The sequence below is a fragment of the Triturus cristatus genome, chromosome 7, assembly GCF_964204655.1.
Source record: "Triturus cristatus chromosome 7, aTriCri1.1, whole genome shotgun sequence".
In the NCBI taxonomy this organism is placed as follows: Eukaryota; Metazoa; Chordata; class Amphibia; order Caudata; family Salamandridae; genus Triturus; species Triturus cristatus.
In genome coordinates, this window is record NC_140590.1 from 1,298,960,080 (window position 1) to 1,298,987,195 (window position 27,116).

The window sequence follows — 27,116 nt, forward strand, 5'->3', positions numbered from 1 at the left end:
CTCTCAATCGTTCCCGCTCTCAGTCCTTCCATTCCACACTATAAAGAATAGTACTGTTGGTGGACACTAACATACTTCTCTACCGAGCCATGGGTTTCTGATCCGAATGTCATATATTAGTTTTCAGGCCCACTGGTAAAGCGTCACGCTGGCCAAATGGTTAGGGTCTTAGACTCTTACTCTAAAGGTTATGTGTTCAATCCCTGGTTTTGCAATGTCACTGTTTGCTCAGTCTAAAGTGTTGGCAATGGTATTTCCTTCAGTAAGGTTAGAAAATATATTTTCTTGTTTGAATATGTCTCTTTTGAAGAACTTCTTACCCCAGTGAAATAAGACGACTTTCAATCGTTCCCGCTCTCAGTCCTTCCATTCCACACTATAAAGAATAGTACTGTTGGTGGACACTAACATACTTATCTACCGAGCCATGGGTTTCTAATCCGCATGTCATATATTAGTTTTCAGGCCCAATGGTAAAGCGTCACTCTGGCCAAATGGTTAGGGTCTTAAACTCTTACTCTAAAGGTTATGTGTTCAATCCATGGTTTTGCAATGTCACTGTTGGCTCAGACTAAAGTGTAGGCAATGGTATTTCCTTCAGTAAGGTTGGGAAATATATTTTCTTGTTTGAATATATCTCTTTTGAAGAACTTCTTATCCCAGTGAAAGAAAACGACTCTCAATCGTTCCCTCTCTCAGTCCTTCCATTCCACACTATAAAGATAGTACTTTTTGGTGGACACTAACATACTTCTCTACCTAGCCATGGGTTTCTGATCCGCTTGTCATATATTCGTTTTCAGGCCAACTGGTACAGAGTCACTCTGGTCTAATGTTTGAAGTCTTAGACTCTTACTCTGAAGGTTAGGTATTCAATCCCTGGTCTTGCAATGTCACTGTTTGCTCAGTCTAAAGTGTAGGCAATGGTATTTCCGTCAGTAAGGTTGGGAAATATTTTTTATTTTTATCTTGTTTGAATATATCTCTTTTGAAGAACTTCTTACCCCAGTGAAAGAAGACGACTCTCAATCGTTCCCGCTCTCAGTCCTTCCATTCCACAGTATAAAGAATAGTACTGTTGGTGGACACTAACATACTTCTCTACCGAGCCATGGGTTTCTGATCCGCATGTCATATATTAGTTTTCAGGCTCACTGGTAAAGCGTCATGCTGGCCAAATGGTTAGTGTCTTAGACTCTTACTCTAAAGGTTATGTGTTCAATCCCTGGTTTTGCAAAGTCACTGTTTGCTCAATCTAAAGTGTAGGCAATGGTATTTCCTTCAGTAAGGTTAGGAAATATATTTTCTTGTTTGAATATATCTCTTTTGAAGAACTTCTTACCCCAGTGAAAGAAAACGACTCTCTAGCGTTCCCTCTCTCAGTCCTTCCATTCCACACTATAAAGAATAGTACTGTTGGTGGACACTAACATACTTCTCTACCTAGGGAAGGGTTTTTGATCCGCATATCATATATTACTTTTCAGGCCATCTTGTAATAAGACACTCTGGCCTAATGGTTAAGGTCTTAGACTCTTACTTGGAAGGTTATGTGTTCAATCCCTCGTCTTGCAGTGTCACTGTTTGCTCAGTCTAAAGTGTAGGCAATGGTATTTCATTAAGAAAGGTTGGGAAATATTTTTTCTTTTCATCTTGTTTGAATATATCTCTTTTGAAGAACTTCTTACCCCAGTGAAAGAAAACGACTCTCTAGCGTTCCCTCTCTCAGTCCTTCCATTCCACACTTTAAAGAATAGTACTGATGGTGGACACTAACATACATCTCTACCTAGCCATGGGTTTCTGATCCACATGTCATGTATTAGTTTTCAGGCTAGTGGTAAAGAGTCAGTCTGGCCTAATGGTTAAGGTCTTAGACTCTTTCTGTGAAGGTTAGGTGTTCAATCCCTGGTCGTGCAATGTCACTGTTTGCTCACTCTAAAGAGTAGGTAATGGTATTTCCTTCAGTAAGGTATAGAAATATTTTTTCTTTTCATCTTGTTTGAATATATCTCTTTTGAAGAACTTCTTATTCCAGTGAATGCAAACGACTCTCTATCGTTCCCTCTCTCAGTCCTTCCATTCCACACTATAAAAAATAGTTCTGTTGGTGGACACTAACATACTTCTCTACCTAGCCATGGGTTTCTGATCCGCATGTCATATATTAGTTTTCAGCCTAACTGGTAATGAGTCAGTCTGGTCTAATGGTTGAGGTCTTAAACACTTTCTCTGAAGGTTAGGTGTTCAACCCCTGGTCTTGCAAGTTCGCTGTTTCCTCAGTCTAAAGAATAGGCAATGGTATTTCCTTCAATAAAGTTGGGAATTGTTTTTTCTTTTCATCTTGTTTGAATATATCTCTTTTGAAGAACTTCTTATCCCAGTGAAAGAAAACGACTCTCTATCGTTCCCTCTCTCAGTCCTTCAATTCCACACTATAAAGATAGTACTTTTTTGGTGGACACTAACATACTTCTCTACCTAGCCATGGGTTTCTGATCCGCTTGTCATATATTCGTTTTCAGGCCAGCTGGTAAAGAGTCTCTCTGGTCTAATGTTTAAAGTCTTAGACTCTTACTCTGAAGGTTAGGTATTCAATCCCTGGACTTGCAATGTCACTGTTTGCTCAGTCTAAAGTTTAGGCAATGGTATTTCCGTCAGTAAGGTTGGGAAATATTTTTTCTTTTTATCTTGTTTGAATATATCTCTTTTGACGAACTTCTTACCCCAGTGAAAGAAGACGACTCTCAATCGTTCCCTCTCTCAGTCCTTCCATTCCACACTATAAAGATAGTACTTTTTTGGTGGACACTAACATACTTCTCTACCGAGCCATGTGTTTCTGATCCGCATGTCATATATTAGTTTTCAGGCCCACTGGTAAAGCGTCACTCTGGCCAAATGGTTAGGGTCTTAGATTCTTACCCTAAAGGTTATGTGTTCAATCCCTGGTCTTGCAATGTCACTGTTTGCTCTGTCTAAAGTGTAGGCAATGGTATTTCCTTCAGTAAGGTTGGGAAATATATTTTCTTGTTTGAATAGATCTCTTTTGAAGAACTTCTTACCCCAGTGAAAGAAAACTACTCTCTAGCGTTCCCTTTCTCAGTCCTTCCATTCCACACTATAAAGAATAGTATTGATGGTGGACACTAACATACATCTCTACGTAGCCATGGGTTTCTGATCCGCATGTCATATATTAGTTTTCAGGCCAACTGGTAAAGAGTCAGTCTGGCCTAATGGTTAAGGTCTTAGACTCTTTCTCTGAAGGTTAGGTGTTCAATTCCTGGTCTTGCAATGTCACTGTTTGCTCAGTATAAAGCGTAGGTAATGGTATTTCCTTCAGTACGGTTGGGAAATATTTTTTCTTTTCATCTTGTTTGAATATATCTCTTTTGAAGAACTTCTTATCCCAGTGAACGAAAACGACTCTCTATCGTTCCGTCTCTCAGTCCTTCCATTCCACACTATAAAGAATAGTACTGTTGGTGGACACTAACATACTTCTCTACCGAGCCATGGGTTTCTGATCCGCATGTCATATATTAGTTTTCAGGCCCACTGCTAAAGCGTCACCATGGCCAAATCCTTAGGGTCTTAGACTCTTACTCTAAAGGTTAGGTGTTCAATACCTGGTCTTGCAATGTCACTGTTTGCTCAATCTAAAGTGTAGGCAATGGTATTTCTGTCAGTAAGGTTGGGAAATAGTTTTTCTTTTTATCTTGTTTGAATATATCTCTTTTGAAGAACTTCTTACCCCAGTGAAAGAAGACGACTCTCAATCATTCCCGCTCTCAGTCCTTCAATTCCACACTATAAAGAATAGTACTGTTGGTGGACACTAACATACTTCTCTACCGAGCCATGGGTTTCTGATCCGAATGTCATATATTAGTTTTCAGGCTCACTGGTAAAGCGTCACGCTGGCCAAACGGTTAGGGTCTTAGACTCTTACTCTGAAGGTTATGTGTTCAATCCCTGGTTTTGAAATGTCACTGTTTGCTCAGTCTAAAGTGTAGGCAATGGTATTTCCTTCAGTAAGGTTAGGAAATATATTTTCTTGTTTGAATATATCTCTTTTGAAGAACTTCTTACCCCAGTGAAAGAAAACGACTCTCTAGCGTTCCCTCTCTCAGTCCTTCCATTCCACACTATAAAGAATAGTACTGTTGGTGGACACTAAAATACTTCTCTACCTAGGGAAGGGTTTCTGATCCGCATGTCATATATTAGTTTTCAGGCCATCTTGTAATAAGACACTCTGGCCTAATGGTTAAGGTCTTAGACTCTTACTTGGAAGGTTACGTGTTCAATCCCTGGTCTTGCAGTGTCACTGTTTGCTCAGTCTAAAGTGTAGGTAATGGTATTTCATTAAGTAAGGTTGGGAAATATTTTTTCTTTTCATCTTGTTTGAATATATCTCTTTTGAAGAACTTCTTACCCCAGTCAAAGAAAACGACTCTCTAGCATTCCCTCTCTCAGTCCTTCCATTCCACACTATAAAGAATAGTACTGATGGTGGACACTAGCATACATCTCTACCTAGCCATGGGTTTCTGATCCGCATGTCATGTATTAGTTTTCAGGCCACCTGGTAAAGAGTCAGTCTGGCCTAATGGTTAAGGTCTTAGACTCTTTCTCTGAAGGTTAGGTGTTCAATCCCTGGTCGTGCAATGTCACTGTTTGCTCACTCTAAAGAGTAGGTAATGGTATTTCCTTCAGTAAGGTATAGAAATATTTTTTCTTTTCATCTTGTTTGAATATATCTCTTTTGAAGAACTTCTTATTCCAGTGAATGAAAACGACTCTCTATCGTTCCCTCTCTCAGTCCTTCCATTCCACACTATAAAGAATAATACTGTTGGTGGACCCTAACATACTTCTTTACTCAGCCATGGGTTTCTGATCCGCTTGTCATATATTCGTTTTTAGGCCAACTGATAAAGAGTAACTCTGGTCTAATGTTTAAGGTCTTAGATTCTTACTCTGAAGGTTAGGTGTTCAATCCCTGGTCTTGCAATGTCACTGTTTGCTCAGTCTAAAGTGTAGGCAATGGTATTTCCCTCATTAAGGTTGGGAAATATTTTTTCTTTTTATCTTGTTTGAATATATCTCTTTTGAAGAACTTCTTACCCCAGTGAAAGAAAACGACTCTCTAGCGTTCCCTCTCTCAGTCCTTCCATTCCACACTATAAAGAATAGTACTGTTGGTGGACACTAACATACTTCTCTACCTAGGGAAGGGTTTTTGATCCGCATATCATATATTAGTTTTCAGGCCATCTTGTAATAAGACAGTCTGGCCTAATGGTTAAGGTCTTAGACTCTTACTTGGAAGGTTATGTGTTCAATCCCTCGTCTTGCAGTGTCACTGTTTGCTCAGTCTAAAGTGTAGGCAATGGTATTTCATTAAGAAAGGTTGGGAAATATTTTTTCTTTTCATCTTGTTTGAATATATCTCTTTTGAAGAACTTCTTACCCCAGTGCAAGAAAACGACTCTCTAGCGTTCCCTCTCTCAGTCCTTCCATTCCACACTTTAAAGAATAGTACTGATGGTGGACACTAACATACATCTCTACCTAGCCATGGGTTTCTGATCCGCATGTCATGTATTAGTTTTCAGGCTAGTGGTAAAGAGTCAGTCTGGCCTAATGGTTAAGGTCTTAGACTCTTTCTGTGAAGGTTAGGTGTTCAATCCCTGGTTGTGCAATGTCACTGTTTGCTCACTCTAAAGAGTAGGTAATGGTATTTCCTTCAGTAAGGTATAGAAATATTTTTTCTTTTCATCTTGTTTGAATATATCTCTTTTGAAGAACTTCTTATTCCAGTGAATGCAAACGACTCTCTATCGTTCCCTCTCTCAGTCCTTCCATTCCACACTATAAAAAATAGTTCTGTTGGTGGACACTAACATACTTCTCTACCTAGCCATGGGTTTCTGATCCGCATGTCATATATTAGTTTTCAGCCTAACTGGTAATGAGTCAGTCTGGTCTAATGATTGAGGTCTTAAACACTTTCTCTGAAGGTTAGGTGTTCAACCCCTGGTCTTGCAAGTTCGCTGTTTGCTCAGTCTAAAGAATAGGCAATGGTATTTCCTTCAATAAAGTTGGGAATTGTTTTTTCTTTTCATCTTGTTTGAATATATCTCTTTTGAAGAACTTCTTATCCCAGTGAAAGAAAACGACTCTCTATCGTTCCCTCTCTCAGTCCTTCAATTCCACACTATAAAGATAGTACTTTTTTGGTGGACACTAACATACTTCTCTACCTAGCCATGGGTTTCTGATCCGCTTGTCATATATTCGTTTTCAGGCCAACTGGTAAAGAGTCTCTCTGGTCTAATGTTTAAAGTCTTAGACTCTTACTCTGAAGGTTAGGTATTCAATCCCTGGACTTGCAATGTCACTGTTTGCTCAGTCTAAAGTTTAGGCAATGGTATTTCCGTCAGTAAGGTTGGGAAATATTTTTTCTTTTTATCTTGTTTGAATATATCTCTTTTGACGAACTTCTTACCCCAGTGAAAGAAGACGACTCTCAATCGTTCCCTCTCTCAGTCCTTCCATTCCACACTATAAAGATAGTACTTTTTTGGTGGACACTAACATACTTCTCTACCGAGCCATGTGTTTCTGATCCGCATGTCATATATTAGTTTTCAGGCCCACTGGTAAAGCGTCACTCTGGCCAAATGGTTAGGGTCTTAGATTCTTACCCTAAAGGTTATGTGTTCAATCCCTGGTCTTGCAATGTCACTGTTTGCTCTGTCTAAAGTGTAGGCTATGGTATTTCCTTCAGTAAGGTTGGGAAATACATTTTCTTGTTTGAATAGATCTCTTTTGAAGAACTTCTTACCCCAGTGAAAGAAAACTACTCTCTAGCGTTCCCTTTCTCAGTCCTTCCATTCCACACTCTAAAGAATAGTATTGATGGTGGACACTAACATACATCTCTACGTAGCCATGGGTTTCTGATCCGCATGTCATATATTAGTTTTCAGGCCAACTGGTAAAGAGTCAGTCTGGCCTAATGGTTAAGGTCTTAGACTCTTTCTCTGAAGGTTAGGTGTTCAATCCCTGGTCTTGCAATGTCACTGTGTGCTCAGTATAAAGCGTAGGTAATGGTATTTCCTTCAGTACAGTTGGGAAATATTTTTTCTTTTCATCTTGTTTGAATATATCTCTTTTGAAGAACTTCTTATCCCAGTGAACGAAAACGACTCTCTATCGTTCCGTCTCTCAGTCCTTCCATTCCACACTATAAAGAATAGTACTGTTGGTGGACACTAACATACTTCTCTACCGAGCCATGGGTTTCTGATCCGCATGTCATATATTAGTTTTCAGGCCCACTGCTAAAGCGTCACCATGGCCAAATCCTTAGGGTCTTAGACTCTTACTCTAAAGGTTAGGTGTTCAATACCTGGTCTTGCAATGTCACTGTTTGCTCAGTCTAAAGTGTAGGCAATGGTATTTCTGTCAGTAAGGTTGGGAAATATTTTTTCTTTTTATCTTGTTTGAATATATCTCTTTTGAAGAACTTCTTACCCCAGTGAAAGAAAACGACTCTCTAGCGTTCCCTCTCTCAGTCCTCCCATTCCACACTTTAAAGAATAGTACTGATGGTGGACACTAGCATACATCTCTACCTAGCCATGGGTTTCTGATCCGCATGTCATGTATTAGTTTTCAGGCAACCTGGTAAAGAGTCAGTCTGGCCTAATGGTTAAGGTCTTAGACTCTTTCTCTGAAGGTTAGGTGTTCAATTCCTGGTCGTGCAATGTCACTGTTTGCTCACTCTAAAGAGTAGGTAATGGTATTTCCCTCAGTAAGGTATAGAAATATTTTTTCTTTTCATCTTGTTTGAATATATCTCTTTTGAAGAACTTCTTACCCCAGTGAAACAAAACGACTCTCTAGCGTTCCCTCTCTCAGTCCTCCCATTCCACACTTTAAAGAATAGTACTGATGGTGGACACTAACATACATCTCTACCTAGCCATGGGTTTCTGATCCGCATGTCATGTATTAGTTTTCAGGCTAGTGGTAAAGAGTCAGTCTGGCCTAATGGTTAAGGTCTTAGACTCTTTCTGTGAAGGTTAGGTGTTCAATCCCTGGTCGTGCAATGTCACTGTTTGCTCACTCTAAAGAGTAGGTAATGGTATTTCCTTCAGTAAGGTATAGAAATATTTTTTCTTTTCATCTTGTTTGAATATATCTATTTTGAAGAACTTCTTATTCCAGTGAATGAAAACGACTCTCTATCGTTCCCTCTCTCAGTCCTTCCATTCCACACTATAAAGAATAATACTGTTGGTGGACCCTAACATACTTCTTTACTTAGCCATGGGTTTTTGATCCGCTTGTCATATATTCGTTTTTAGGCCAACTGATAAAGGGTAACTCTGGTCTAATGTTTAAGGTCTTAGATTCTTACTCTGAAGGTTAGGTGTTCAATCCCTGGTCTTGCAATGTCACTGTTTGCTCAGTCTAAAGTGTAGGCAATGGTATTTCCCTCATTAAGGTTGGGAAATATTTTTTCTTTTTATCTTGTTTGAATATATCTCTTTTGAAGAACTTCTTACCCCAGTGAAAGAAGACGACTCTCAATCGTTCCCGCTCTCAGTCCTTCCATTCCACACTATAAAGAATAGTACTGTTGGTGGACACTAACATACTTCTCTACCGAGCCATGGGTTTCTGATCCGAATGTCATATATTAGTTTTCAGGCCCACTGGTAAAGCGTCACGCTGGCCAAATGGTTAGGGTCTTAGACTCTTACTCTAAAGGTTATGTGTTCAATCCCTGGTTTTGCAATGTCACTGTTTGCTCAGTCTAAAGTGTTGGCAATGGTATTTCCTTCAGTAAGGTTAGAAAATATATTTTCTTGTTTGAATATGTCTCTTTTGAAGAACTTCTTACCCCAGTGAAATAAGACGACTTTCAATCGTTCCCGCTCTCAGTCCTTCCATTCCACACTATAAAGAATAGTACTGTTGGTGGACACTAACATACTTCTCTACCGAGCCATGGGTTTCTAATCCGCATGTCATATATTAGTTTTCAGGCCCAATGGTAAAGCGTCACTCTGGCCAAATGGTTAGGGTCTTAAACTCTTACTCTAAAGGTTATGTGTTCAATCCATGGTTTTGCAATGTCACTGTTGGCTCAGACTAAAGTGTAGGCAATGGTATTTCCTTCAGTAAGGTTGGGAAATATATTTTCTTGTTTGAATATATCTCTTTTGAAGAACTTCTTATCCCAGTGAAAGAAAACGACTCTCAATCGTTCCCTCTCTCAGTCCTTCCATTCCACACTATAAAGATAGTACTTTTTGGTGGACACTAACATACTTCTCTACCTAGCCATGGGTTTCTGATCCGCTTGTCATATATTCGTTTTCAGGCCAACTGGTAAAGAGTCACTCTGGTCTAATGTTTGAAGTCTTAGACTCTTACTCTGAAGGTTAGGTATTCAATCCCTGGTCTTGCAATGTCACTGTTTGCTCAGTCTAAAGTGTAGGCAATGGTATTTCCGTCAGTAAGGTTGGGAAATATTTTTTATTTTTATCTTGTTTGAATATATCTCTTTTGAAGAACTTCTTACCCCAGTGAAAGAAGACGACTCTCAATCGTTCCCGCTCTCAGTCCTTCCATTCCACAGTATAAAGAATAGTACTGTTGGTGGACACTAACATACTTCTCTACCGAGCCATGGGTTTCTGATCCGCATGTCATATATTAGTTTTCAGGCTCACTGGTAAAGCGTCATGTTGGCCAAATGGTTAGTGTCTTAGACTCTTACTCTAAAGGTTATGTGTTCAATCCCTGGTTTTGCAAAGTCACTGTTTGCTCAATCTAAAGTGTAGGCAATGGTATTTCCTTCAGTAAGGTTAGGAAATATATTTTCTTGTTTGAATATATCTCTTTTGAAGAACTTCTTACCCCAGTGAAAGAAAACGACTCTCTAGCGTTCCCTCTCTCAGTCCTTCCATTCCACACTATAAAGAATAGTACTGTTGGTGGACACTAACATACTTCTCTACCTAGGGAAGGGTTTTTGATCCGCATATCATATATTACTTTTCAGGCCATCTTGTAATAAGACACTCTGGCCTAATGGTTAAGGTCTTAGACTCTTACTTGGAAGGTTATGTGTTCAATCCCTCGTCTTGCAGTGTCACTGTTTGCTCAGTCTAAAGTGTAGGCAATGGTATTTCATTAAGAAAGGTTGGGAAATATTTTTTCTTTTCATCTTGTTTGAATATATCTGTTTTGAAGAACTTCTTACCCCAGTGAAAGAAAACGACTCTCTAGCGTTCCCTCTCTCAGTCCTCCCATTCCACACTTTAAAGAATAGTACTGATGGTGGACACTAACATACATCTCTACCTAGCCATGGGTTTCTGATCCACATGTCATGTATTAGTTTTCAGGCTAGTGGTAAAGAGTCAGTCTGGCCTAATGGTTAAGGTCTTAGACTCTTTCTGTGAAGGTTAGGTGTTCAATCCCTGGTCGTGCAATGTCACTGTTTGCTCACTCTAAAGAGTAGGTAATGGTATTTCCTTCAGTAAGGTATAGAAATATTTTTTCTTTTCATCTTGTTTGAATATATCTCTTTTGAAGAACTTCTTATTCCAGTGAATGCAAACGACTCTCTATCGTTCCCTCTCTCAGTCCTTCCATTCCACACTATAAAAAATAGTTCTGTTGGTGGACACTAACATACTTCTCTACCTAGCCATGGGTTTCTGATCCGCATGTCATATATTAGTTTTCAGCCTAACTGGTAATGAGTCAGTCTGGTCTAATGGTTGAGGTCTTAAACACTTTCTCTGAAGGTTAGGTGTTCAACCCCTGGTCTTGCAAGTTCGCTGTTTCCTCAGTCTAAAGAATAGGCAATGGTATTTCCTTCAATAAAGTTGGGAATTGTTTTTTCTTTTCATCTTGTTTGAATATATCTCTTTTGAAGAACTTCTTATCCCAGTGAAAGAAAACGACTCTCTATCGTTCCCTCTCTCAGTCCTTCAATTCCACACTATAAAGATAGTACTTTTTTGGTGGACACTAACATACTTCTCTACCTAGCCATGGGTTTCTGATCCGCTTGTCATATATTCGTTTTCAGGCCAACTGGTAAAGAGTCTCTCTGGTCTAATGTTTAAAGTCTTAGACTCTTACTCTGAAGGTTAGGTATTCAATCCCTGGACTTGCAATGTCACTGTTTGCTCAGTCTAAAGTTTAGGCAATGGTATTTCCGTCAGTAAGGTTGGGAAATATTTTTTCTTTTTATCTTGTTTGAATATATCTCTTTTGACGAACTTCTTACCCCAGTGAAAGAAGACGACTCTCAATCGTTCCCTCTCTCAGTCCTTCCATTCCACACTATAAAGATAGTACTTTTTTGGTGGACACTAACATACTTCTCTACCGAGCCATGTGTTTCTGATCCGCATGTCATATATTAGTTTTCAGGCCCACTGGTAAAGCGTCACTCTGGCCAAATGGTTAGGGTCTTAGATTCTTACCCTAATGGTTATGTGTTCAATCCCTGGTCTTGCAATGTCACTGTTTGCTCTGTCTAAAGTGTAGGCAATGGTATTTCCTTCAGTAAGGTTGGGAAATATATTTTCTTGTTTGAATAGATCTCTTTTGAAGAACTTCTTACCCCAGTGAAAGAAAACTACTCTCTAGCGTTCCCTTTCTCAGTCCTTCCATTCCACACTATAAAGAATAGTATTGATGGTGGACACTAACATACATCTCTACGTAGCCATGGGTTTCTGATCCGCATGTCATATATTAGTTTTCAGGCCAACTGGAAAAGAGTCAGTCTGGCCTAATGGTTAAGGTCTTAGACTCTTTCTCTGAAGGTTAGGTGTTCAATTCCTGGTCTTGCAATGTCACTGTTTGCTCAGTATAAAGCGTAGGTAATGGTATTTCCTTCAGTACGGTTGGGAAATATTTTTTCTTTTCATCTTGTTTGAATATATCTCTTTTGAAGAACTTCTTATCCCAGTGAACGAAAACGACTCTCTATCGTTCCGTCTCTCAGTCCTTCCATTCCACACTATAAAGAATAGTACTGTTGGTGGACACTAACATACTTCTCTACCGAGCCATGGGTTTCTGATCCGCATGTCATATATTAGTTTTCAGGCCCACTGCTAAAGCATCACCATGGCCAAATCCTTAGGGTCTTAGACTCTTACTCTAAAGGTTAGGTGTTCAATACCTGGTCTTGCAATGTCACTGTTTGCTCAGTCTAAAGTGTAGGCAATGGTATTTCCTTCAGTAAGGTTAGGAAATATATTTTCTTGTTTGAATATATCTCTTTTGAAGAACTTCTTACCCCAGTGAAAGAAAACGACTCTCAATCATTCCCGCTCTCAGTCCTTCAATTCCACACTATAAAGAATAGTACTGTTGGTGGACACTAAAATACTTCTCTACCTAGGGAAGGGTTTCTGATCCGCATGTCATATATTAGTTTTCAGGCCATCTTGTAATAAGACACTCTGGCCTAATGGTTAAGGTCTTAGACTCTTACTTGGAAGGTTATGTGTTCAAGCCCTGGTCTTGCAGTGTCACTGTTTGCTCAGTCTAAAGCACAGGTTTCCAAACTTTTCATGCTGGTGACACACTTTTTTGACATTCCTGCTTTAGTGACACGGTAATGCGAGCGAGCGTAGCGAGTGAGCCGGAATCACCACAGAGGTGTTCGGGGGGGTTTAAAAAATAGTGGGCAAATGGTGCATTTTCAATCAAATTGGAGAAAGCAAGAAGGTTTAATAAAGCAATTGTGAATCTGTTTTTAACAAAGACAGTGACTGGCAAAACAGGGAGTAAGGTTAGGTTCGTGCCTGAAACAAGAATATAATCATGCACACATCGACACATGCCCCAGTGATTTACAGCACAAAAAGGGCACCCCCACAGCATATGGAGTGTTGGTTTTGGCAAACGTTTCTCCCTTCTTAAATACTAAAAAGAAACATGTGAATCAAATTAGAATAATTCCCAGTTAAAAAAAACAAGGCAGTACATTAGATCAACTGTCGGTTGGGTTGTGGAGTTTTGTTTCGCCACGTTATCAAAAGAAAACCTATTTCCTGTATTGGGCCAAATATTAAGTTGCTGGTGAGCTATTATATAATAATCAACTTTAAGCATGTTGGCCTTGTTTGTCATATTCTGTCTTTTTTTTTTTAGGTCCCGTCTAGGCTGCGCATGTGCTGTCTCGAACAGCATGTTTTCAATCTGTGGGCTTCAGCCCGCCCATTGCCTTACCACTTGTTTGCTCCATCGTGCTCTCATATCCGTCGTTCCCGTTAGTCCATAGCATAAAAGCGTCATGCTTCTTCCTGTGTTTGACCCTCCCCCTGAACATGGACCAAGTGCTTGCGTCCTTCCACTACTCCCGTTATAGGAGCTACTATTTTCTTTGTCTTTGAGCACTCCACACGAGTGCTGGTGTTTTCACTCACTCCATCTCCTCCCGCCCGCCCCAACCCTGTTGATTCGTTTTCTTTGTAGATCGGCTTTATTATTCACCTCACTCACCGAGCCAGCAAAATGATAAGTGATGTGTACTTACCCCTTTGAGCTCATCCACTTACGCACAGATCAAGAAAATAAATGGCCTTCCTGCTAGTTAGGAGCTTGGGCCTCAGTTTTCTAAATGCACCTGTTTTAACTAGCATATTAATAATTTCCTAAACACCGCTTCATGGTTCGTTGTAAAGGAAATGTACTATGTACCTATCTACTAACTTACACTGCAAAGATCTCTTGCCCTCGCTTTTCAGTATTAGGGCACACAGGTGAACTTCATCATTACTAAAATGAGCAATAGCTGCTACATAGCGTCAAGAGATGCACATGCATCTCTTGGCACTATGTAGTAGACCGGGCACAAGTTGAGGGTAGACTGAGTCTATCCACTCTTTTCACAGGGTGATCGCAGTTTACCCTGCTATGAGATTGGGCCCCACAGAAATATGGTAAACTTGTCTTGGTGCAATTTTTAGACACCGGGACACATTCAACAGTGCCTGCACATTGTTTGCTTTTGTTCCAAGCAGCAATGTACAGACGGGGAAGGGGCTTATCAGATTCCAGCTGGGCCTATAACAAAGGTCGAAGTTAAGGGGCCATCAGGTCTCCTTTTCTTGGAGTATCCAGGCTGGGAGCTATCAGGAGCCTCACATCTAAATGAAATGGAGGAGAAACAAAGGCACATAGCTTATCACATCACATCACACAAGAGGCAGGCATGCTTTTGACTTTGTTCAGTCCTTTTATATAAGAGATATGCATGTGTGTAGGAATGTCAGATTTGTTAGTCTGTCCCAGTATTTACACAAACAATTTAAATGCCACTATTTTGTTTTGTTTCTTTTACAGCGCTATAGTGCTACTAATCCCATTGTAGTGTCAGAGTGCTTTATACATACACATTATACATTGACAATAAATGATGTGTGTAAATCAAGGGAGTGTTACATAAGATGGGGAGAGTTACAAGGTGTAGGAGCCACATGTCCTTCTTGGCTCACTGTGCTATATTAGAAGAATTACAATGTATGAACTGCAAGTAACAAAAGGATCTCTGTGTTCAAAGCGCTAACTCACTTGCCCATTTACATACAATAAAAATCTGTCATCTGCGCGTTACATAATGTGCTTTCCAGGAGACCTATTAACCCTCAATGCTACTTTGATCCAAAACTGGGACTAGACAAAACACAAACCTCTCCAGCAAATAGTTATTTTACCATTATTATTATTCCCCGAGCTTTACTGAGCACACAAAGATCTCTGCCACAGGTGCCTTAACCCCATGATATTTTAAAATACAGACTTTGCAACCAGTTGAGTAGAACAGATTTACTGCCGCATTTCTCCTTGTTGCCAGTTTCTTTGTGGCAGGATTTAAAAAAATAAATACATGTTAAGGCCCTGATTTTGCATCGGGTTGCATAATTTTTTTGCACAACCCCGAAGCAAAATCTAATTTGTTAAATATTGTAATGAGCTCAAATGTACTTACGATAGACCTGCTAAACAAACATAACTTTCATGTTTGGTTTCTTGTGCTACTGGCAGTGACTAATATTGATTTTTAGTTTTTGTTTTCAGCGGCAGTCATTAAAGCTGTGAGATAATTGAGAGGATTTGTTAAATAATTGATAGTTGTCATTTTGCTTTGTCGGGTTATTACCTGGTAAAAGTAATACAGTTGTTCAACTCATCGTTCAGTGGGAAAAGCCTGTTGTTTAGTTCAGCTTTTTGTAAACAGCAGTGTGCAGGGGTGAGAGTATTGCCTGAAACAGCTTGAAGCAGTAACTGCTAAAGAGCAGTGAACATGTTGCATTAGCCATGCGTTAGGGATTGTTTAATGACATGTCTTAACCAAAAGGGTTGGGGTGTTGGGTGTGTGTAAGTGAGAGAGGGACATGGAATAAGGTAGAAAAGGGCTGGTAAAAATGGCCCCATGGCCTGCGACCTCTTATTTAATTATCCTGATCAGGCCCGGCTCCAGGAATTTTTATTTGGGTGGGCCAAGGGTGCATTTGGGGGGGCCACTGCGGGATCGATTTGTCGCATATATGTCTAGGCAGGCCTGCTTCAGTGCCCTCCTTTATCTCTTCTTAGTCTTACAAGGCCCAGTAAAACGCACTCTTTTCCAAATCTCTTTCTAAATATTATCACTCTCAAAAAGTGTTTTTTCTATGAAATGTTCCTTTGATGGGAAAAGGAGGTTTCTGAGGTGGTAGTATCAGGCAACTGACACTACTCGGGCTCCCTCTGAGCGAGCCTTCAGGGAGAATCCCTCTTCATTACTACCTCCACCTGACCCCGGACTCTGCAACGCACTCCCTTACAGGCTTGATTATCCACTACTCCTCTCCAGTGCACCTTATCTCACAGCTGACCTTGGGCCCTAGCCCCATATCAGGCACCATCGGGCTCCACTTTCATTTTTCCCGGTAAAAACAATAGTAAAATCACCTTCAAACTTAAAACATTGAATAAAGCAGTAAATATAATTAGCACGCACTTTAAAGTATGTTCCACAGTAGCCTGTATGACCAGACTGCTAATTAAACAAAAACAGAAAGGCCATGACAGGGCCGGGTTTAGCGCTGATGCGAAAGTCTTTTTTGGCGCCACACTAATAACCTCTTTCTCCGTAAATACCTTTACTACCACCTTCCAACAGTGCCCCTCATCCCTCCATGGCCCCCCCATTGACCTCTTCCTCGGATTCCCTCACTGCCACACTCCACAAGTGCCCCTGATCTCCCCATAGCCCCTCCCCCTCGTGACCTCCTCCTCGGATTCCCTCACTGTCACCCTCCACCAGTGCCCCTCATCTCTCTGTAGCCCCTCCCCCTCATGACCTGCTCCTCAGACTCCCTCTCTACCACCCTCCACCAGTGCTCCTCGTCTCTCCCTAGCTCCCCCCCTCCACCCCATGACCTCTTCCTCGGATTCCCTCACTGCCGCCCTCCAACAGTGCCCCTCATTGCTCCATAGCCCCTCCCACCACCACCTCCTCCTCAGATTCCCTCGCTGCCACCCTCCAACAGTGCCCCTCATCTTTACGTAGACCCTCTCTCATATGCATTTCATTTGTTGTATAGCGCTACTCATGTCAGTGTAGTGTGTCAGTACTTTACACCACGCACACATTATACAGAGACAATGAGTCATACAAGTATGTAAATCAGTCTACAGGGAATGTCACATAAGCCAATGAGGATGACAAGGTGTATGAATCACGTCATACATGCTGGTGGGCAATATATTTTAAGAGGGTTTGGTGTGGGGAAACAACTTTAGGATTTAAAGAGTATTACATGGGGGTCAGCTTTACTGATAAAAATGTATATCTGCCCAAACATACTCATTTCAGCAACATTAGAATAATGAAAGACTGAGTAAGTTCTAACTATATCACAAAACAAAAATAAGCGAAGTTCTAACTACACCATTCATGTTTGTATGCAGCTCTTTGGTGACAGTTCATTGGTCACTGTCCCATGTTAGGATTGTAACTTCTGAACTGCAAGTAGCACAAGGATCTCTGTGACAAAGGCAGTAACCCACTGAGCTTCCACATAAAATACAGTTGATCTGCATTTAAAAACTACGGACAGACAAACGATTGCCCTCCAGCAGGATCATTAATCACCAGCGTTATCTGGGCATGTTGTGTTGTCTTATTTTATCCTGCATCGGTCATGATAATGATAAAAAAATTGTTTAAATGAAGCACGCACAAAGTATGTGTCCTGCTGGTCCTGTGCACATTTTAAATCGAAAAACAAATAGTGACAAATTCTCCTACCTACTTTATTAGTCAAACTGTGTCACAGCCTGGTGTGATAAACTGCTGCAGGGGTCGGGAAAGGTGACAGGAATAAACAAACTTCTTTTCTCCTGCACTGCATAGAAAAGGAAATATCCACGCAGCAGGACAGTCGGCAAAGGTTACCGGTGACAAACAAAGGATTTGTCCCTTTCGCCATGTGGAGATGGAGGGGTGAAAAAAAAAAACAAAGCCTCGTTAATGGTCTTGTAAAGACCTGTGAAGTACCCGGGTGCGGCTGCGATAATCTCAAAGCTGTCTGTGTGTGTGGGAAGCTGTCTCAGCCTGGGCGCGCGCACACACAGACAGCTCTTTGAGCTCAATTCCGTTGCGCCCCTGCCTTCAAGCCCTCACTGCGAGGGCCAAGGCTCCTGTTGCGCGACACACCCACGAAGGTCAGGCGACACAGTAACGTGTCGCGACACATACTTTGGAAAGCTCTGGTCTAAAGTGTAGGTAATGGTATTTCATTAAGTAAGGTTGGGAAATATTTTTTCTTTCCATCTTGTTTGAATATATCTCTTTTGAAGAACTTCTTACCCCAGTCAAAGAAAACGACTCTCTAGCATTCCCTCTCTCAGTCCTTCCATTCCACACTATAAAGAATAGTACTGATGGTGGACACTAGCATACATCTCTACCTAGCCATGGGTTTCTGATCCGCATGTCATGTATTAGTTTTCAGGCCACCTGGTAAAGAGTCAGTCTGGCCTAATGGTTAAGGTCTTAGACTCTTTCTCTGAAGGTTAGGTGTTCAATTCCTGGTCGTGCAATGTCACTGTTTGCTCACTCTAAAGAGTAGGTAATGGTATTTCCCTCAGTAAGGTATAGAAATATTTTTTCTTTTCATCTTGTTTGAATATATCTCTTTTGAAGAACTTCTTACCCCAGTGAAAGAAAACGACTCTCTAGCGTTCCCTCTCTCAGTCCTTCCATTCCACACTTTAAAGAATAGTACTGATGGTGGACACTAACATACATCTCTACCTAGCCATGGGTTTCTGATCCGCATGTCATGTATTAGTTTTCAGGCTAGTGGTAAAGGGTCAGTCTGGCCTAATGGTTAAGGTCTTAGACTCTTTCTGTGAAGGTTAGGTATTCAATCCCTGGTCGTGCAATGTCACTGTTTGCTCACTCTAAAGAGTAGGTAATGGTATTTCCTTCAGTAAGGTATAGAAATATTTTTTCTTTTCATCTTGTTTGAATATATCTCTTTTGAAGAACTTCTTATTCCAGTGAATGAAAACGACTCTCTATCGTTCCCTCTCTCAGTCCTTCCATTCCACACTATAAAGAATAATACTGTTGGTGGACCCTAACATACTTCTTTACTCAGCCATGGGTTTCTGATCCGCTTGTCATATATTCGTTTTTAGGCCAACTGATAAAGAGTAACTCTGGTCTAATGTTTAAGGTCTTAGATTCTTACTCTGAAGGTTAGGTGTTCAATCCCTGGTCTTGCAATGTCACTGTTTGCTCAGTCTAAAGTGTAGGCAATGGTATTTCCCTCATTAAGGTTGGGAAATATTTTTTCTTTTTATCTTGTTTGAATATATCTCTTTTGAAGAACTTCTTACCCCAGTGAAAGAAGACGACTCTCAATCGTTCCCGCTCTCAGTCCTTCCATTCCACACTATAAAGAATAGTACTGTTGGTGGACACTAACATACTTCTCTACCGAGCCATGGGTTTCTGATCCGAATGTCATATATTAGTTTTCAGGCCCACTGGTAAAGCGTCACTCTGGCCAAATGGTTAGGGTCTTAAACTCTTACTCTAAAGGTTATGTGTTCAATCCATGGTTTTGCAATGTCACTGTTGGCTCAGACTAAAGTGTAGGCAATGGTATTTCCTTCAGTAAGGTTGGGAAATATATTTTCTTGTTTGAATATATCTCTTTTGAAGAACTTCTTATCCCAGTGAAAGAAAACGACTCTCAATCGTTCCCTCTCTCAGTCCTTCCATTCCACACTATAAAGATAGTACTTTTTGGTGGACACTAACATACTTCTCTACCTAGCCATGGGTTTCTGATCCGCTTGTCATATATTCGTTTTCAGGCCAACTGGTAAAGAGTCACTCTGGTCTAATGTTTGAAGTCTTAGACTCTTACTCTGAAGGTTAGGTATTCAATCCCTGGTCTTGCAATGTCACTGTTTGCTCAGTCTAAAGTGTAGGCAATGGTATTTCCGTCAGTAAGGTTGGGAAATATTTTTTATTTTTATCTTGTTTGAATATATCTCTTTTGAAGAACTTCTTACCCCAGTGAAAGAAGACGACTCTCAATCGTTCCCGCTCTCAGTCCTTCCATTCCACAGTATAAAGAATAGTACTGTTGGTGGACACTAACATACTTCTCTACCGAGCCATGGGTTTCTGATCCGCATGTCATATATTAGTTTTCAGGCTCACTGGTAAAGCGTCATGCTGGCCAAATGGTTAGTGTCTTAGACTCTTACTTTAAAGGTTATGTGTTCAATCCCTGGTTTTGCAAAGTCACTGTTTGCTCAATCTAAAGTGTAGGCAATGGTATTTCCTTCAGTAAGGTTAGGAAATATATTTTCTTGTTTGAATATATCTCTTTTGAAGAACTTCTTACCCCAGTGAAAGAAAACGACTCTCTAGCGTTCCCTCTCTCAGTCCTTCCATTCCACACTATAAAGAATAGTACTGTTGGTGGACACTAACATACTTCTCTACCTAGGGAAGGGTTTTTGATCCGCATATCATATATTACTTTTCAGGCCATCTTGTAATAAGACACTCTGGCCTAATGGTTAAGGTCTTAGACTCTTACTTGGAAGGTTATGTGTTCAATCCCTCGTCTTGCAGTGTCACTGTTTGCTCAGTCTAAAGTGTAGGCAATGGTATTTCATTAAGAAAGGTTGGGAAATATTTTTTCTTTTCATCTTGTTTGAATATATCTGTTTTGAAGAACTTCTTACCCCAGTGAAAGAAAACGACTCTCTAGCGTTCCCTCTCTCAGTCCTTCCATTCCACACTTTAAAGAATAGTACTGATGGTGGACACTAACATACATCTCTACCTAGCCATGGGTTTCTGATCCACATGTCATGTATTAGTTTTCAGGCTAGTGGTAAAGAGTCAGTCTGGCCTAATGGTTAAGGTCTTAGACTCTTTCTGTGAAGGTTAGGTGTTCAATCCCTGGTCGTGCAATGTCACTGTTTGCTCACTCTAAAGAGTAGGTAATGGTATTTCCTTCAGTAAGGTATAGAAATATTTTTTCTTTTCATCTTGTTTGAATATATCTCTTTTGAAGAACTTCTTATTCCAGTGAATGCAAACGACTCTCTATCGTTCCCTCTCTCAGTCCTTCCATTCCACACTATAAAAAATAGTTCTGTTGGTGGACACTAACATACTTCTCTACCTAGCCATGGGTTTCTGATCCGCATGTCATATATTAGTTTTCAGCCTAACTGGTAATGAGTCAGTCTGGTCTAATGGTTGAGGTCTTAAACACTTTCTCTGAAGGTTAGGTGTTCAACCCCTGGTCTTGCAAGTTCGCTGTTTGCTCAGTCTAAAGAATAGGCAATGGTATTTCCTTCAATAAAGTTGGGAATTGTTTTTTCTTTTCATCTTGTTTGAATATATCTCTTTTGAAGAACTTCTTATCCCAGTGAAAGAAAACGACTCTCTATCGTTCCCTCTCTCAGTCCTTCAATTCCACACTATAAAGATAGTACTTTTTTGGTGGACACTAACATACTTCTCTACCTAGCCATGGGTTTCTGATCCGCTTGTCATATATTCGTTTTCAGGCCAACTGGTAAAGAGTCTCTCTGGTCTAATGTTTAAAGTCTTAGACTCTTACTCTGAAGGTTAGGTATTCAATCCCTGGACTTGCAATGTCACTGTTTGCTCAGTCTAAAGTTTAGGCAATGGTATTTCCGTCAGTAAGGTTGGGAAATATTTTTTCTTTTTATCTTGTTTGAATATATCTCTTTTGACGAACTTCTTACCCCAGTGAAAGAAGACGACTCTCAATCGTTCCCTCTCTCAGTCCTTCCATTCCACACTATAAAGATAGTACTTTTTTGGTGGACACTAACATACTTCTCTACCGAGCCATGTGTTTCTGATCCGCATGTCATATATTAGTTTTCAGGCCCACTGGTAAAGCGTCACTCTGGCCAAATGGTTAGGGTCTTAGATTCTTATCCTAAAGGTTATGTGTTCAATCCCTGGTCTTGCAATGTCACTGTTTGCTCTGTCTAAAGTGTAGGCAATGGTATTTCCTTCAGTAAGGTTGGGAAATATATTTTCTTGTTTGAATAGATCTCTTTTGAAGAACTTCTTACCCCAGTGAAAGAAAACTACTCTCTAGCGTTCCCTTTCTCAGTCCTTCCATTCCACACTATAAAGAATAGTATTGATGGTGGACACTAACATACATCTCTACGTAGCCATGGGTTTCTGATCCGCATGTCATATATTAGTTTTCAGGCCAACTGGTAAAGAGTCAGTCTGGCCTAATGGTTAAGGTCTTAGACTCTTTCTCTGAAGGTTAGGTGTTCAATTCCTGGTCTTGCAATGTCACTGTTTGCTCAGTATAAAGCGTAGGTAATGGTATTTCCTTCAGTACGGTTGGGAAATATTTTTTCTTTTCATCTTGTTTGAATATATCTCTTTTGAAGAACTTCTTATCCCAGTGAACGAAAACGACTCTCTATCGTTCCGTCTCTCAGTCCTTCCATTCCACACTATAAAGAATAGTACTGTTGGTGGACACTAACATACTTCTCTACCGAGCCATGGGTTTCTGATCCGCATGTCATATATTAGTTTTCAGGCCCACTGCTAAAGCGTCACCATGGCCAAATCCTTAGGGTCTTAGACTCTTACTCTAAAGGTTAGGTGTTCAATACCTGGTCTTGCAATGTCACTGTTTGCTCAGTCTAAAGTGTAGGCAATGGTATTTCCTTCAGTAAGGTTAGGAAATATATTTTCTTGTTTGAATATATCTCTTTTGAAGAACTTCTTACCCCAGTGAAAGAAAACGACTCTCAATCATTCCCGCTCTCAGTCTTTCAATTCCACACTATAAAGAATAGTACTGTTGGTGGACACTAAAATACTTCTCTACCTAGGGAAGGGTTTCTGATCCGCATGTCATATATTAGTTTTCAGGCCATCTTGTAATAAGACACTCTGGCCTAATGGTTAAGGTCTTAGACTCTTCTTTGGAAGGTTATGTGTTCAATCCCTGGTCTTGCAATGTCACTGTTTGCTCTGTCTAAAGTGTAGGCAATGGTATTTCTGTCAGTAAGGATGGGAAATATATTTTCTTTTCATCTTGTTTGAATATATCTCTTTTGAAGAACTTCTTACCCCAGTCAAAGAAAACGACTCTCTAGCATTCCCTCTCTCAGTCCTTCCATTCCACACTATAAAGAATAGTACTGATGGTGGACACTAGCATACATCTCTACCTAGCCATGGGTTTCTGATCCGCATGTCATGTATTAGTTTTCAGGCCACCTGGTAAAGAGTCAGTCTGGCCTAATGGTTAAGGTCTTAGACTCTTTCTCTGAAGGTTAGGTGTTCAATTCCTGGTCGTGCAATGTCACTGTTTGCTCACTCTAAACAGTAGGTAATGGTATTTCCCTCAGTAAGGTATAGAAATATTTTTTCTTTTCATCTTGTTTGAATATATCTCTTTTGAAGAACTTCTTACCCCAGTGAAAGAAAACGACTCTCTAGCGTTCCCTCTCTCAGTCCTTCCATTCCACACTTTAAAGAATAGTACTGATGGTGGACACTAACATACATCTCTACCTAGCCATGGGTTTCTGATCCGCATGTCATGTATTAGTTTTCAGGCTAGTGGTAAAGGGTCAGTCTGGCCTAATGGTTAAGGTCTTAGACTCTTTCTGTGAAGGTTAGGTGTTCAATCCCTGGTCGTGCAATGTCACTGTTTGCTCACTCTAAAGAGTAGGTAATGGTATTTCCTTCAGTAAGGTATAGAAATATTTTTTCTTTTCATCTTGTTTGAATATATCTCTTTTGAAGAACTTCTTATTCCAGTGAATGAAAACGACTCTCTATCGTTCCCTCTCTCAGTCCTTCCATTCCACACTATAAAGAATAATACTGTTGGTGGACCCTAACATACTTCTTTACTCAGCCATGGGTTTCTGATCCGCTTGTCATATATTCGTTTTTAGGCCAACTGATAAAGAGTAACTCTGGTCTAATGTTTAAGGTCTTAGATTCTTACTCTGAAGGTTAGGTGTTCAATCCCTGGTCTTGCAATGTCACTGTTTGCTCAGTCTAAAGTGTAGGCAATGGTATTTCCCTCATTAAGGTTGGGAAATATTTTTTCTTTTTATCTTGTTTGAATATATCTCTTTTGAAGAACTTCTTACCCCAGTGAAAGAAGACGACTCTCAATCGTTCCCGCTCTCAGTCCTTCCATTCCACACTATAAAGAATAGTACTGTTGGTGGACACTAACATACTTCTCTACCGAGCCATGGGTTTCTGATCCGAATGTCATATATTAGTTTTCAGGCCCACTGGTAAAGCGTCACGCTGGCCAAATGGTTAGGGTCTTAGACTCTTACTCTAAAGGTTATGTGTTCAATCCCTGGTTTTGCAATGTCACTGTTTGCTCAGTCTAAAGTGTTGGCAATGGTATTTCCTTCAGTAAGGTTAGGAAATATATTTTCTTGTTTGAATATGTCTCTTTTGAAGAACTTCTTACCCCAGTGAAATAAGACGACTTTCAATCGTTCCCGCTCTCAGTCCTTCCATTCCACACTATAAAGAATAGTACTGTTGGTGGACACTAACATACTTCTCTACCGAGCCATGGGTTTCTAATCCGCATGTCATATATTAGTTTTCAGGCCCAATGGTAAAGCGTCACTCTGGCCAAATGGTTAGGGTCTTAAACTCTTACTCTAAAGGTTATGTGTTCAATCCATGGTTTTGCAATGTCACTGTTGGCTCAGACTAAAGTGTAGGCAATGGTATTTCCTTCAGTAAGGTTGGGAAATATATTTTCTTGTTTGAATATATCTCTTTTGAAGAACTTCTTACCCCACTGAACGAAAACGACTCTCTAGCGTTCCCTCTCTCAGTCCTTCCATTCCACACTATAAAGAATAGTACTGATGGTGGACACTAACATACATCTCTACCTAGCCATGGGTTTCTGATCCGCATGTCATATATTAGTTTTCAGGCCAACTGGTAAAGAGTCAGTCTGGCCTAATGGTTAAGGTCTTAGACTCTTTCTCTGAAGGTTAGGTGTTCAATCCCTGATCTTGCAATATCACTGTTTGCTCAGTCTAAAGATTAGGCAATGGTATTTCCTTCAATAAAGTTGGGAAACATGTTTTCTTTTCATCTTGTTTGAATATATCTCTTTTGAAGAACTTCTTATCCCAGTGAAAGAAAACGACTCTCTATCGTTCCCGCTCTCAGTCCTTCCATTCCACACTATAAAGAATAGTACTGTTGGTGGACACTAACATACTTCTCTACCTAGGGAAGGGTTTCTGATCCGCATGTCATATATTAGTTTTCAGGCCATCTGGTAATAAGTCACTCTGGCCTAATCGTTAAGGTGTTAGACTCTTACTTGGAAGGTTACGTGTTCAATCCATGGTCTTGCGGTGTCTCTGTTTGCTCAGTCTAAAATGTAGGAAATGGTATTTACTTCAGTATGATTGGGAACTATTTTTTCTTTTCATCTTGTATGAATATATCTCTTTTGAAGAACTTCTTACCCCAATGAAAGAAAATGACTCTCTATCGTTACCTCTCTCAGTCCTTCCATTCCACACCATAAAGAATAGTACTGTTGGTGGACAGTAACATACTTCTCTACCGAGCCATGGGTTTCTGATCCGCATGTCATATATTAGTTTTCAGGTCCACTGGTAAAGTGTCACTCTGGCCAAATGGTTAGGGTCTTAGACTCTTACTCTAAAGGTTAGGTGTTCAATTCCTGGTCTTGCAATGTTACTGTTTGCTCAGTCTAAAGTGCAGGCAATGGTATTTCAGTCAGTAAGGTTGGAAAATATTTTATCTTGTTTGAATATATCTCTTTTGAAGAACTTCTTATCCCAGTGAACGAAAACGACTCTCTATCGTTCCCTCTCTCAGTCCTTCCATTCCACACTATAAAGAATAATACTGTTGGTGGACCCTAACATACTTCTTTACTTAGCCATGGGTTTCTGATCCGCTTGTCATATATTCGTTTTCAGGCCACCTGGTAAAGAGTCACTCGGGTCTAATGTTTAAAGTCTTAGATTCTTACTCTGAAGGTTAGGTGTTTAATTCCTGGTCTTGCAATGTCACTGTTTGCTCTGTCTAAAGTGTAGGCAATGGTATTTCTATCAGTAAGGATGGGAAATATATTTTCTTGTTTGAATAGATCTCTTTTGAAGAACTTCTTACCCCAGTGAAAGAAAACGACTCTCTATCGTTCCCTCTCTCAGTCCTTCCATTCCAAACTGGAAAGAATAGTACTGTTGGTGGACACTAACATTCTTCCTTACCTAGCCATAGGTTTCAGATCCGCATGTCATATATCAGTTTTCAGGCAAACTGGTTAAAAGTCATTCTGGCCTAATGGTTAAAGTCTTATACTCTTACTCTAAAGGTTATGTGTTCAATCCCTGGTTTTGCAGTGTCACTGTTTGCTCAGTCTAAAGTGTAGACAATGGTATTTCTGTCAGTAAGGTTGGGAAATATTTTTTGTTTTTATCTTGTTTGAATATATCTCTTTTGAAGAACTTCTTACCCCAGTGAAAGAAGACGACTCTCAATCGTTCCCGCTCTCAGTCCTTCCATTCCACACTATAAAGAATAGTACTGTTGGTGGACACTAACATACTTCTCTACCGAGCCATGGGTTTCTGATCCGCATGTCATATATTAGTTTTCAGGCTTACTGGTAAAGCGTCACGCTGGCCAAATGGTTAGGGTCTTAGACTCTTACTCTAAAGGTTATGTGTTCAATCCCTGGTTTTGAAATGTCACTGTTTGCTCAGTCTAAAGTGTAGGCAATGGTATTTCCTTCAGTAAGGTTAGGAAATATATTTTCCTGTTTGAATATATCTCTTTTGAAGAACTTCTTACCCCAGTGAAAGAAAACGACTCTCTAGCGTTCCCTCTCTCAGTCCTTCCATTCCACACTATAAAGAATAGTACTGTTGGTGGACACTAACATACTTCTCTACCTAGGGAAGGGTTTCTGATCCACATGTCATATATTAGTTTTCAGGCCATCTTGTAATAAGACACTCTGGCCTAATGGTTAAGGTCTTAGACTCTTCTTTGGAAGGTTATGTGTTCAATCCCTGGTCTTGCAATGTCACTGTTTGCTCTGTCTAAAGTGTAGGCAATGGTATTTCTGTCAGTAAGGATGGGAAATATATTTTCTTGTTTGAATAGATCTCTTTTGAAGAACTTCTTACCCCTGTGAAAGAAAACGACTCTCTATCGTTCCCTCTCTCAGTCCTTCCATTCCAAACTGGAAAGAATAGTACTGTTGGTGGACACTAACATTCTTCCTTACCTAGCCATAGGTTTCAGATCCGCATGTCATATATCAGTTTTCAGGCAAACTGGTTAAAAGTCATTCTGGCCTAATGGTTAAAGTCTTATACTCTTACTCTAAAGGTTATGTGTTCAATCCCTGGTTTTGCAGTGTCACTGTTTGCTCAGTCTAAAGTGTAGGCAATGGTATTTCTGTCAGTAA